At 47.2% G+C, this 14179-nt stretch overlaps 1 protein-coding gene across 1 annotated transcript in view; it reads right to left on the bottom strand.

Annotated features, from left to right (window-relative positions):
• Positions 1–14179, bottom strand: part of LOC138259796 (homeobox protein SIX5-like) — a 94394-nt gene that overhangs the window by 66600 nt on the left and 13615 nt on the right. The window lies entirely within an intron of this gene.

The raw sequence follows: 14179 nt of genomic DNA, 5'->3' as shown, positions 1-14179 counted from the left end.
TTTCTGTAGGTCAGTTCTCTCACCAGGGCATCTATAGTCTGGTGGGCTTGGAGGGAGAACTTTACCTAAGACAATAAAGAAGAATCAAATGCGGAAATCCTTAACACAACAATAAACGTTATTTTCAAAGAGTTCTTCTTGCGTGTTATTTCATCTTTAAGACAAATGATGACTTGTTTAGAATGTTGAATTTACTCATTTAAATTTATTGTGTGTAGGACTGGACCCAAACTTTTTTTTTTTTTTTTACACTTGGTAACTATTGCAAATTGAGTAGAAATTGTGTTAGTTCTGAAACATTCAGTAAATTTCTGATAAGAATTTGGGTAAACAGGCCTAATACAATAGCGTAAACATCTTTGGAGTCAATTATTCCCCAATAACATCGAAAAAATTGAGGCATTTTAATGTTACTCAACTCTATATTTAGTTATTTTTCTGAGGATATTTTACCTGTAATGGGTTGTTTTTAGGCCTCGGCTCAAGACAGCATGCATGCACTCTCTCTCTCAAAAAGAGACTTGTTGTATGTATTTTGTGGGCTTCAGCCCACCTATAGGCTTCCCATTTTCTGGCACCATTGTCGCATTTCAATGCTTTATTCCCATTAGTCCATAGCATGCATCTGTTTAGCCGGCCCGAGAGCAGGGACCAATTACTACTATTCATCCACAGGTAGCATTAAAGCAACAGTTCTTGGGACTACTTTTTTTTAAATAGATTTTTAGCACTTTACATGAGCTCTTGCTCCAGTGCCATTTCTCCATGCATTTAAAAAACAAGGCAAAATATCAGATGCTATTTACTGAGGGCCATTTACTTTTCTTTCGCAGAAGAAAGGGCTAGTCCGATTTTTGCTTTCCAGCTACAGTGTTTCCCCGTTATTTAAGATATTCTACTGAGAAGTGGAAAAGTATGACGAGACGACTAAAGATAAACGTGTTTTAGTGGCCATCTTGAGAGGGTTTCCTCTGACCACAGATTTCATGTGTAAAGGAAGGAGAGCCCTCAGTAAAACAATGAATGCTTTTTAAAGACACTCGGGGTGAGCTGAGCGAAAAGAACTGCAGGGAGAGTGTATCCTTTATAACTAAAATACTTTTCTAGGTTGATTACTATCAACAAGTCTTCCCTTGTTCCCGACTACTATATTTCTCGCCTACATCTACTCTGTGTCTGCTATAACTCTTCTTTCACTCATGGTTCCTCCTGGTCATCCCTCCATCACTTCTGATTCACAGACGTGCTCCCTTTCCCAGGATGCCTCGTGCGCCCACTCTAGGTGATGGCATTTTGCTAGAAACAGACGGCCCCTCCATCTCCTCCCACCTACCTCTCCTCCTGCAACATGGCGCACGACAACCCCCGCAGCCACCATGAACAACTGCCACAACAAGCCCCAGCAGCAGGGACAGCAACAGCAGCATGGCTGAATGAAGCTGGAAGAGTTCTCGTAGGAGATCTGCGAGTGTCCCATTTGTTAAACTCAGAGAGATGGTCAGGTAATTAATATCTGCTCATTGGCAGAGTTATAGTTTTCCAAGGTATTTTACCTTGGCATTGCTCAATACCAGCTTTAATGTAAACAATTATTCAGCCTCAGCAGGATGATGATCGGGTGAGTTGGTCTGACCGAGATTTGAACCTGTGATGGAGTGGTTCCACAGAAATCAAATAACTCTCCAAGCCATTTAAACAGACGACAGGCATTCTTTGCTATTTCCAGAACTGTCATAATTTATTAATAATAATAAAAACCAGAAGTGCATTTTAATAGTTAACAAGTTCCTTTAAAACACACACACAGTACTTGTCCCTTACCCATCCAGGTTAGGTTAAGAGGCTGATGACCAGCAGGAATCAGGCTCTGGGGGAGGAGGAGGAAGTGAACCCCTCAATGGATGAATTCAACAAGCATTGGCAAAAACAAGAGGCCTCAGCATTCTAAGACCTATAGGCGTTGGCAATGTTAATGCATTTATGGATATCAGTAAAATCAGCCCCAGAGCCATACACAAATGCAGTTACACTGCCAAGGCCTATGGCTCTTGAATTGCAGAGAACTTTTGGCTTTTCCAATGCTTGTTTAGGACTTGTGACCTGATCAACAATATATAAAATTAATTAGTTGACACCCCATAGTTCTACGGGGGGTCTCTAAAACCTAAAAACCATCGCTGAAGGATGGGGAAAGAGCAGTCCCAGGCATTGTGTGTCATAAGGAGGCAGAACCTCCAAGTTGGAGTGCTGGAGTTGGAGTGCTGTGCAAAGGCCAATACACCCTTTCTCTCTGCAGCATTGCCAGTCAAGATTTCACAACCCTCAGAGAGCGTGTCACAGAACCTAAAAGTCCCAAGTCTGTTATGCATCCGATCGCTCTCTGTCCCCTGCAGCACATAAAATAAAACCTGCAGCGTTGAAGTGAGATCCACAGCATGCATCAGTTTGATGGAAGCCCGAGCAGTCACTAAGACACAAGGTTGGCCCGGCATCCCCTACACACCAAAACACATCCAGTTACAGATGCGCTGAAAAGCCCCAAGGAAAATTAGCAGGTACTTAGCTGCGACGGCAAGTAAGCAAAGGCCACCTGCTTTGAATCCCGCCCGGTAGCACTGACAAACAAACGGCAGCAGAGCAGCCGAGAGAAAAGTGGTGAGAGCAAGAATAAGTATGAAAGCACACACCACCCACGCTAATAAATACAAAGAAACAAGAACACGAAAAAACACACATTTATCTCAGCTGCAGAGCATCTAGAATACAGGAGTACTGGGTGCTTGTGGAGCCCTCTATGTGTGTTGGTTCGTCCCGATTGGTTTCACTGTTTGGATGTTGTGATGTAATGTACGAGAGGCTCAAGGAACTTGTGGTCATTTGTTTCTTGATGGCATTTTTCATTGTCATTTAAAGGGCTGCGGAGCCGCTAAAGTTGAGGGAAACAAGCACAAGCACTCATGTTGGCTGCGCACTGCTAAAATAAAGGGAAACAAGCGCTTGTGTTAAGTGGTGAAAAACAAAACAAGGCACTGGCGCAACATATGAAATGTTATATCTGTCTTTTAAGAATAAAAACAGCGCCTGTTTACTTTCCTTAAAATACCAGTGCTCCTCAAGTGCGGCAGGACCATAACCCATTTGAAAACACAAGTAGTCCCAAAACAATGCAAGAAAATGGGCAATGCAAGAAAATGGCCATTGCATATGTTTAGCAGTAGTAGGGCGGTGTGCTGGGGAGAGCTAAACACTGTAAGGGGCATGATGGATGCATGCACTTGACATCTGGGGAGAACGCAAAATGGAGTGAGGATGGTGCCAGAAAAAGGCAAGCCTGTGGGCGAGCTGAAGCCCACAAGGTAGATACAGCATCTTTCGGTTCAAGACCAAGCATGCACGTCACCTACAGCCAAGATCTAAAAAAATGGTGGACTCTTCTTTAAATGGACCCTCTTTCCCAGTCAGCCTCTCAGGAAAGAGTCACTTGTTGAAAGAAGAGCCTGTATGGAAAGAGTCTCCGCCCTCGCATGCCATTTCCTACTAAACACACCGACAGTGACACCATGGGTGCCCTTTGTGTAGCTTGAAAAACAGTTCGGACACAGCAGCAACTTGTCTCTATGTAGCAAGGCGCCCCATAAAGTGTCCCCACTTTATTTCCTATATTGCAGTGTATGACGATACTATACTATCACACCCTTTTAATCTCTAATCGCTCTCTCTCACTTTCTTTGTTTTATCTCCCACCTCCAAACCCCTCTCCCTCTGTGTATCCGTACACTTATTTCTCTTCATAGTCCCCAACCCCTCTAAATATATTTCTCCCCGTCATTCTCCATAAATATTTCTTTTGCGAGCCTCTCCATTTTCCATCAGTTTATCACCACTCCGTTTGCCTAGTTTCTCTCTCTTCTCTTTCCTGTTTCAACTATTTCACCCCTCCCCCATTCACCCGCCTTCTTCACTCCTTGCATCTCTACTCATTTTTTTCTCTGAATCATTCTTTTTCTCTCCCTGCCCCTTCCCCACACACACCCAATCTCTCTCTCTGATACAAACGTACATGCATTCTCTGTTGCTCCCATATCTTCAAACGGTTTGTTTCAAACAACTCTGAGAATATAGATCAAATGGGTTACAATTTAAAAACTGCTGCAGTGTAGTGCATTTCATTTGAAAGCATGAATTTTACAGCGTTCAGGAGCACATGTGAACAACATGTTGCATATTTCTACAGTCACAAAGCATCAGAGATTCCAAATGGCAAGAGGGTAGAAGTGCTTGAGAATTTGCAGATTAGGAGCTGGCCAGATATTTTAGCTTACTAAAAAAGCTCAGTGATCTGGAGACTGCTACTGGTCTCAAAGATCTAGTGCAGCAAACGACGTCTGGAGGGGCGGGGAGAGGGGTGGGTGTGTGGGTGTTTGTGTGTGGTGTGGTGTGTGTGCGTCAGTCTTTTTTTGCCTCCTCCCCCACAAATATTTATCTCCTTAAATTCCTCCACTTCAACTCTCCTTCAGTACACCTCATATCAGAATTAACATGTTGTATGGAACTAGTGCTTCACCGGAGTCTTTGAAGTTCACTTTAGTTTTGCATGTTTATGTAAAAGTGTCAACCCACAGTGCATCTTTCCCTGTAGCTGCCTTTACAGAACACATTAATGTAGATCTTTCGTATAGTTCAAGAGGGTGTGCTCATTAGCACATTGAATATAGCCACTCTATACTTAGAACCCGCACATAGACGAACTGACAAATATTTCTCAACACGAGAATTAACGGAACATAAGGTACTGTTTGACCTTTGGGGGCTACTTCATCCCCTTCCAGACACCTCCTCCAGCCATGCCACCTTTGTACAACCGAATATCGGAGGATCATATGGCGCTTCTCCGTGCGTAAGTCCAACCCCTTTTGGCCAAAGGAGCTATAGAGAGGGTTCCATTGCCAGGAGTAGGTTTTGGTTTCTATGCCCGCTACTTTCTGGTGCCGAAAAAAGGACAAAGGTCTTTGACCTATATTAGATCTTCGGTCCCTCAATCTCTTCCGCAAAAAGGAGAAGTTCAAAATGTTGACATTGGCTCTGGATCCCGGAGACTGGATGGTAGCGTTGGACTTGCACAACGCATACTTCCACATTCCCGTCTTGCCGGCCCACAGACGTTACCTACGATTCGTGGTAGGTCACGAGCACTTTCAGTTTACCGTGCTCTTCTTTGGTCTTACCAGTGCCCCTTGAGTCTTCACGAAAGTGATGGTACTGGTAGCAGCTCATCTGCGCAGGTTAAGGGTCCCAGTCTTCCCCTACCTCAATGATTGGCTGTTGAAGGCAAACTCGCCCCAGACAGTCGTCTCCCACCTCCAGACTACGGCAAACCTTTTGCATTTGCTGGTGTTCACTATCAACGTGCGGAAGTCACACCGGACTCCTTCTCAGACGCTCCTTTTCATCTGAACTGTTCTGGATACTGTGCAGTTTTGGGCATATCCTCCCTAAAAGCAAGTCCAGGATATTTGGGCTATGATACAAATGTTTCAGCCTCTGTCCTGGATTTCGGTGAGAATGACTGAGGCTGCTGGGCTTCATGGACTCCTGTATCCTGCTGGTTCAAAATGCCAGATGGCATATGCGGGCTCTGCAGTGGGACCTGAAGTTCCTGTGGGCGCAGCATCAGGGGAATCTCTCTGACAAGGTCCAGATCTCAGAAGGAACTGCAAGAGTGCTGCATTGGTGGTTACCTAATCAGGATTGGGCCGGGGCAGAGCCCTCTCCTTTCCCCAACCAGATCTAACAGTTGTGACAAAAGTGTCACTCCTGGGATGGGGTGGTCACATGGGAGAGGCGGAGATCAAAGGCCTCTGGTCTCCGGTGGAAACTGGGCTCCATATCAATCATCTGGAGCTCCGAGCGATTCGACTAGCATTGAAAGCATTCCTTCCCTCTCTCAAGGGGAAAGCAGTGCAGGCATTCACATACAACACCACCGCCATGTGGTATTGCAACAAACAAGGTGGAGTGGGGTCATGGACCCTTTGTCAAGAGGCTCTTTGTCTCTGGACTTGGCTGGAACATAAGGGCATTTCCCTGGTGGTTTAACACCTGGCAGGCTCCTTGAATGCCAGAGCAGATGAACTCAGCCAACAATGCGTGGTCGATCACGAATGGTGTCTCCATCCGGAGGTGGCGCAAGGTCTCTTCCTTCAGTGGGGAGAACCTTGGTTAGACTTGCTCGCCTCCGTAGAGAGCGCACAATTTCAGCTGTTCGAGTTTCAAAGGCGGCACTCACTCAGCAATGCTTTTTATCAAGAGTGGAATTCAGGCCTCCTGTACGCCTTTCCACCCATACCACTTCTATCCAGAGTTCTGACGATCAGGCAAGGCCGAGCCCATGTAATACTGGTGGCTCCGGACTGGGCACGAAGAGTCTGGAATCCAGAGCTGTTGACCATGGCCATAGCTCCTCCGATCAGATTGCCTATTCGGGAGGATCTTCTGTTGCAGCAGCAGGGGAAGGTCCTCCACCGGAACCTGTCAACTCTGCGGCTTCATGCATGGAGATTGAGCGGCGACAGTTGCGTCTTTTGACTTGCCACCCGAAGTCTGTGACGTTATCTTGGCAGCCAGGCGCCCCTCAACCAAAACTGTATACGCCTGTCGTTGGAAGAAATTTGTGACATGGTGCATCAACAAATCTGTCGATCCTCTATCTGCTCCTCTTTTTCGAGCCCTTCTCTTTCTTCTTTCTCTTGCCCAGCAGGGTTCCATCTTGAGCACTCTTAAGGTATATCTTTCGGCTATCTCTGCTTTCTTGAGGTTACCAGATCAGCCTTCCTTATTTATATCTCCTATAGTTGGAAGGTTTCTTAAAGGCATCACACATCTCTTTCCTCCTATCCCTTTCATCAAGCCCCAATGGGATCTTAATCTCGTATTGACATACCTTATGTGAACGCCATTTGAGCTGCTTCACAACTGCCCTTTACGGCTCTTAACTACCAAGACTGTCTTTTTAGTTGCCAATACTTCGGCCCACAGAGTAAGTGAGCTCCAGGCTCTGTCTCTAAACCACCTTTCCTGGCCATCCATCCTGACAAAGTGGTACTTCACACAAGGGTTTCTTTTCTACCTAAAGTAGTGACACCCTTCCATGTCAGGCAGTCCATCACCTTGCCTACCTTTTATGCACCCCAACATCCCTCTAATGAAGACTCCACCGCCTGGACCCAAAAAGAGCATTGGCGTTGTATCTTGATCGTACCAAAGACTTCTGGGTGGATAATCAGCTCTTTGTGGGATATGTGGGTGCAAAGAAGGGGAAGGCAGTGCACAAGAGGACCATTTCACAATGGGTACTCTTATACATCAAAATGTGCTACGCTCTGGCTAAAAAGCAACCTCCTGAAGGTTTGTGAGGTCACTCCACCAGAGCTACTGCTGCTACCACAGCACTAGCACACAGCGTTCCAGTCCTGGACATCTGTCAGGCAGCGACGTGGGCATCTCTGCACACTTCTACCAAACACTACTGCCTGGACAGTCGGGTCTGGAGGGACGGCTACTTTGGCCGTTCGGTCCTGCAGGACTTTTTGGTGTGATCTTGGTTCGCAGCCCACCACCCGGGATGGTATTGCTCGAGTATATATTCAAAAGGTAAGGAATCTGCAACTAGAAGCCTCTATCAGATGTATAAGTTACTTACTTTTGGTAACAATATATCTAGTAGAGACATATTCTAGTTGCATATTCTTTACCGCCCGCCCTTCCTCCCCGAACTGATTTCTAGGTACATGAACTTCCCTTTAAGGGCCCTAGTTCTGGCACACCATTCTCAGTGTTCTTTATGGGTCTGCGCTACTGGCGTGGAAAGTTGTGAAAAGAAACTGACGTCAGCTCGCCGGGGTGGCGCCTATATACGACAGCGACGTCATCACGGTGAACACGACACCAGCAGAGTCAACCGACGCCACCAGACGGCGCGCAGAGGTACTGCTCGAAGAAAAATCTCCAGATCCAGTCTGACGCTGGGGAAATTCAAAGGTAAGGAATCTGCAACTAGAATATGTCTCTACCAGGTATATCCTTACCGAAGGTAAGTAACTTGTACATTTTATTCGACGAGTGGCCTCAATTGTATTAAGAAAGGCTACAACCTTCCAGTTTTAAGTGTTGGCAATTAAGGTTTGGTGCGGAGCACCAGAATCCACTGGCTCAAATTACGCACCGACTGTGGGTCCCCCAATCAAGTGGAGTCCTCAGAAGTCAAAAGGTTAACTGTCACTGCTCTACATTGTCAACTACTAACATCCTACACTTGTGGCTATTTACCAATGTAACACTGCTGTAGCTTCATTGTTGCTGCTTTTGTCTATGACTGGAAATTTTGAATACTTTGACCTGTGTTCACAGGTCCACCTAACCTGTGTTGTAGATTTTTTTAATGTGATCTAACTCAGTTCAGTTGCTATAATGCTCAGCAAATTTCCTTTAATAGAACCCTCTTTTGCCTTAGGCTTTGGCTACTCTTGATGCCATTGCTCTCTGGTGACTTGCACTAGTGGCAAGTAGAAGAAACATTGCCTATAGGGTCATCAATGGACATTAAAGTGTAGGGGTGACAGAAATAAAGATGACTGTGGATGTGGAGGACAGTAAAGGGGTGCTCGCCCCTAGGGAACAGAGCTTGGTAGAAGGCAAGATCACTGCAACTTCATTAGCCCCAAAACGTACGCTATAACTGTGCACTGTAAACTGGGTTGGGTTACATTTGCTCCCCTACAACAGCCACCGTTTCCCTCCCTGAGCCAGACCCTGGTGAAGGAGGAGCATGCGACAGGGCAGAGTAAAGGGGAGTTCAACTTTCATTTCCAACCTATATGGTTATTTATTCTACAAAAGTTCTACTTTTCTACATTTTTGTTAGACTGAACTGTTTTGAAAAAGGTTTTAATACCAGCTAATCTGGCAAAGCTATATTATTGTTATATGGGGTGTAGGCAGCAGCTGTCAACTCGCACAGAAGACAGCAATTAAGATTTAGTGTTTACTATTTTAAATTGTTTTGCTTTTGATTTTAAACAAGACCATGTGAAACTTTAGATCAGGGAGGTTAATTCTAAGGAGATCTTGTAATAAAGCAAAATCTAATCCCATAAGGAATAAATCTTCCCACCTTAGAACTCTCAAAGTTTTGGCATATATACCCATTTTCTTCTCAATAATTGATTACAGAAATGTAAAAACTGATTCAAGTTCACCAGATTAGGCTACTATGAATTCTGATCAAAAGAATGTGAATTCCAGCTTCGATGACCTAAATGGAAAATACCTTCCACAATCAGTACATAAGGATCTAACCACCATACCAGAACCCGTTGTGTTTAAGATTTTACTCTGACACAGAGTGTGTATCCTTCCTCGTGCAACACCAATAAAGACGCAAAAAGCCCTCATAAACTTATTCAATCTGCAAGTTATCAGTAACTCCAGAAACTGACTTACAGATGTTCTGTAACCTCCCAGGAAATATGTTCAGTATTGAGAAACTCTTCATATTTTGGAATAATTTTATCTTCATTTTACTATTACTGGAAAGATCTACAAATACTTCTTCCAGGATCCAGAATGCACTTTAAGTAATCCTCCAAAATATGGGACCCAAAGTACTAAAAAGGTCTTTCTAGGATCTCAAGGTAACATTGATCTAAAAATTTTTAAAAAGTACCTCAACAAGATCCATTTCCCTCAGAATTATCACGCCCTAACACACTGGTAAAACATCCTCTACAGACTATACTAAGCAATGCTAGGGTTTGGGTCGGTTGGCCAAAAAGAAATTAAATACAACTTAAGGACATAGAGAAGATTTTTTTCAAAGATACCCAAATTTATTATCAGAAAAAGCTTTTTTTTTTTTTTGAAGAGGCTACTGTTGATAATGTTGCTGCATCCTTAAAAGACTTCTGCTGCTCCTTTGTCCCATTTTCTCATTTTTTCTAAACAAGTAGGTGAAACTATCAGAAGCAGAAATAGGCACTCCCATCAAAAAAGAAAACAGGGGAGGCGGGGCCAACCAACATGGCCGATCGGACGTGAGCTCCGTCTAATTTTCCCTAGGCCCGATGTAGTGAGGAGGCATTGACGGGCCTCCCCAGAGTCGGAAATCGGCCGCAAATCCCCAGGAGAGGCAAAACCCGGCGAGATTGGCGGTGGAGAGGGGGGCGACGCCCGGCGTTGCTCCGCGAGCGGGCCCGTGGTGAGATGCGGCCCTGCGGCCCCGTGCTGGATGAGCGGGAGCCGGCTGGAGCCGGAGAGGGGCCCTGCCCCGAGATGGATGACTGACGGCGCGAGACCCGGGGACGGGGGGAGAGCGACACCCCCGACGCCAGAGACGCAGATGAGCGGCAGTGGGCCGCGCGGAAAGGACCACACCCGGCCACAATAAGGGCGAGGTGAGCATGGGGAAGGCATCCCCTTCTACATACGGAGGGGCGCGGCCGGGGGAGGCCCAGTTTGGGATTAGGCGGCTGGAACATGCGGAGGCCCCCCACCCGCTAGAAGATATAAAGCAACAACGGGACGGTTCCCCCCCCCCGATGGGTGACGGTAACTAACACCTGAAATATTCTCCTGGCTGGGATGGCGAAGCTGTGAATTTTAGGGTCAGAGGAGGACTTTTGAAGGCCATTTTGAGAGGCACTGAGTGGTAAAGCCTCCTTTACAGGAGACTCAGAGAAAGTAGAGTTTGCAGAAGCGAGTGTGGGCCCTGACTGGCAGATCATTGTCACTGGGGGCGAGCCCACAATGGGGGGAGAGAACCCTCAACGGGGGGAGAGAGCCCACTGAGGAGAGAGGACACAGCTTTGAGAAAAGGGAGAGGGGGGACAACCCTGCCCACCCCCCCAGAGGTGTGGAGAGACGGAAGGGCGAGGACCCAGAGGGGGCCCCTGCAGTGAAGGAGTGTAAAGCTGAGAAAAGGGTAAGATCCCAATGTTAACACCGGGGCAGGGCCCTTAACAGTTTCATATGCCACAACGCAAAATCCAGGCCAATCGGGTCTCCAGCTATTTCACACCGGCTAGAGTGGAGAGTTCTGACCAGACACAGGGTGAGGAGATGGCGCTTACAAAGGAGGACCTCTTGTCCTCTCTCCGTGCCTTTAAAACCGAGTTGCGTGATGAGCTCACAACAGATATCAGAGCAACACTAGGGTCCTTCCAGACGGATGTCAATGGAAAGCTAGCCACCCTCCAAACAGATGTGGATTCAGTGGGGGCCCGCACACTGGACTTGGAAACACACATACAGAACTTACAACAGAAAGTGGCCCTGGTGGAGACTGATCTCGCAAATGTAAAATCGCGCCTACACCTCACCACAATGAAGTGCGAGGACTTGGAAAAACGCGCACGCCGAGATAACATACGGGTGAGAGGCCTGGAGGAGGGAGCAAAGGGGCCTGACCTAGAGGACTTTGTGGTGGGGCTGTTTTCCTCACTACTGGGAGAGGATCAAGCGGAGGTACAAGTAGAACGAGTGCACCGTGTGGGGAGCAAAGTCCTGGGCGACGGGAGGAGACCGAGAGATGTTCTGGCTAAATTAAGCTCATTTAAAGTGAAGGAACGGATACTTCTAAGGGGGAGACACCAGGACTCCTTCTACTTCCAGGGTGCGCAATGCTCACTCTTCCAGGATATAGCGCCAGCAACTCTAGCTCGACGTCAACAGTTCCGACCAGTGACAGAGGCGCTGAGAGAGAAGAAGATAAAATATCGATGGACCTTCCCCTTTGGCGTAGCGTTTGAACTCCATAATAAAGCGTGCAATTTCTCAATGGTGGATGCGGCGGCTGCTGCACTGGGTCTAGAGACCAGAGGAGAGGGGGTGCTACCTACTTTGAGGTGGGAGGGGGGCAAGGAGGAGATGCCCCTCCCGTTTCGGCGGACCAATGGAAACAACAGAGGAGAGGTAGAAAGACCCCTAGAAAATGAAGCCATGCGGTAATCCGGTACCGACTCGGACGGGGGCGGCCCCGGTGGGGGGCCCCCAGGGGTTCTATAGAGACGGGGGAGGTTCCCCCCCCTTGTCGAGAGGGGATGGAGCTGGTCTGCTTGTTCCGGATCCTGGTGTCGCTTGCTACTCGAGCATACTTTATCTCTGCTAGTCACTGGGAGTCCGGGGCCCCTGCCTTTGCGATGCCCGTTGGTGTGATTGGGCCTCGGCGGAGAGATGAGACAGAACTGGATCCTGTCCACGACATGAAGATTTTAAGACACTTGGCGGTTGTGTGCTGCCAGGATAATATCTGTATTTCTTTTAGGAAATGTTTTTCAAGTTGTTTAATGTTTACCATCCTTGTCACTATGCAAGGAGTCAGGGGAAAGCGTCACAGCTGATGGAGTATTCCTGGAGAGGGAGGGTGAGAAACACGATGAGGGGCACTGGAGATTTTACTGGGGGTCTGGGTGAGAACATTGATGCTACACAGAGATAATGCTGGAACTACTGACATGGAACGTGAAGGGCCTCAACTCCCCAATAAACGGTCTCAATTGAAAAAATACCTTGAGGAGCATAGGTATGACATAGTGGCCCTACAAGAAACACATTTGAAGAGGGGGAGGGACACTGTCTTCGTCACAAACACTATTCTCAAATTGCCCTAGCATCAGCTCCCACAAAACACTGTGGGGTGGCGTTACTATTTAGCAGATCAGTCCACTTTAAGGAAACAGGGTCCAAGAAAGATAAGGAGGGACGATTTCTGATGTTGAAAGGCAGCCTGAACAGGAAACTTTGTACGATAGCTACTGTCTATACTCCTAACAGTGGTCAAACTCAATATCTGTTACAATTCCTGGGCGAGCTAGAGGGCTTTGCGGAGCGCGAAGTTGTCCTGATGGGGGGACTTCAACCTGGTGTGGGACTCAACATTAGACACAACGCACCCACAGAGATCACAAACGAGTGCCTTTGCCAAATCAGTGAAAGCCTCCTTTCGCCGTTTGGGGCTGTTTGACTCCTGGAGGGCCCTGAAGCCTCTGGAGAGGGATTAAACCTTCTTCTCACACACTCATCGCTCATACTCAAGGATTGACTATGTATTTTTGAGCAAACCACTGAGACAGATCCTTACAACGGTAACTATTAATCCAATTGTCATCTCAGACCACGCTCCGGTGGTGGTAGGTTTAAATTGGTCACTAGCACGCAAACCATCCAAGCGCTGGTACTTTCCAGGGGTGATTGCCCGGGACGCAACATCCCGCAAAGATTTGCGATCAGCGATTAGGGAATATTTCCAACATAATGGGTCGGGTGATACTAACCCCCATATCCTCTGGGATGCCTTTAAAGCTCTTATAAGAGGTAAATGCATCGCGCTCGCCGCTACCATGCACAGATTAAAGATCAACTCCTTTTGGAAAGCGAACTTAGGGTGGCTGAACGCGAACATAAATCATCCCCGTCCTGGCAAGCTCAAAGGAAGGTGGCGACCCTCAAAGGTAAACTACAGGCTATCTATACGAATAGGGCAGAGATGACCTTGTTGAGATTGCGGAAAGCCCACTACGACAAGGGCAATAAAATAGGCACCCCCTTAGCTAGACAGTTGCGAGTCCAACAGGCCCGCGACTACATTGAGCAGGTCAAAGACGAGCACGGGGAACACTTTACTGAAGAGGGAAGGGCGAGGGCATTTAGGCGATTCTATGAGCGTCTTTATCAATCGAACCACCCACCCACCCATGCCCAAGAGTCCTATTTGCACTCAGTCCACCTACCGCAGGTCTCCCAGGAGACGAATGACATGCTAGAGGCACCCTTTACAGCGGAGGAAGTACAGGCGGCCATCGACACCCTTCCCCTGCATAAGGCTCCAGGTCCTGATGGTTTTACAGCCCTTTTTTATAAAACCTTCGGGCAGAACTAGCGGGCCAACTCGCGATACTGTTTAATTATATACGGGGGAGGGGGCGGTGTCCACATCCATGGGGGAGGCCCTGATAACTCTCATACCCAAGGCCGGAAAGGACCCTCAACTCTGTGCATCATTCACACCCATTGCCCTGCTGAACCTAGATGCCAAATTATACTCTAAAATCCTGGCGCAGAGGATGGAGGATGTGATGCCAGAGCTGATACATCCAGACCAGTCTGGCTTTATTAAAGGTCGCCAGAC

This window comes from Pleurodeles waltl, chromosome 9 (assembly GCF_031143425.1).
Source record: "Pleurodeles waltl isolate 20211129_DDA chromosome 9, aPleWal1.hap1.20221129, whole genome shotgun sequence".
In the NCBI taxonomy this organism is placed as follows: Eukaryota; Metazoa; Chordata; class Amphibia; order Caudata; family Salamandridae; genus Pleurodeles; species Pleurodeles waltl.
This window is presented reverse-complemented; position numbering and strand designations above follow the sequence as displayed.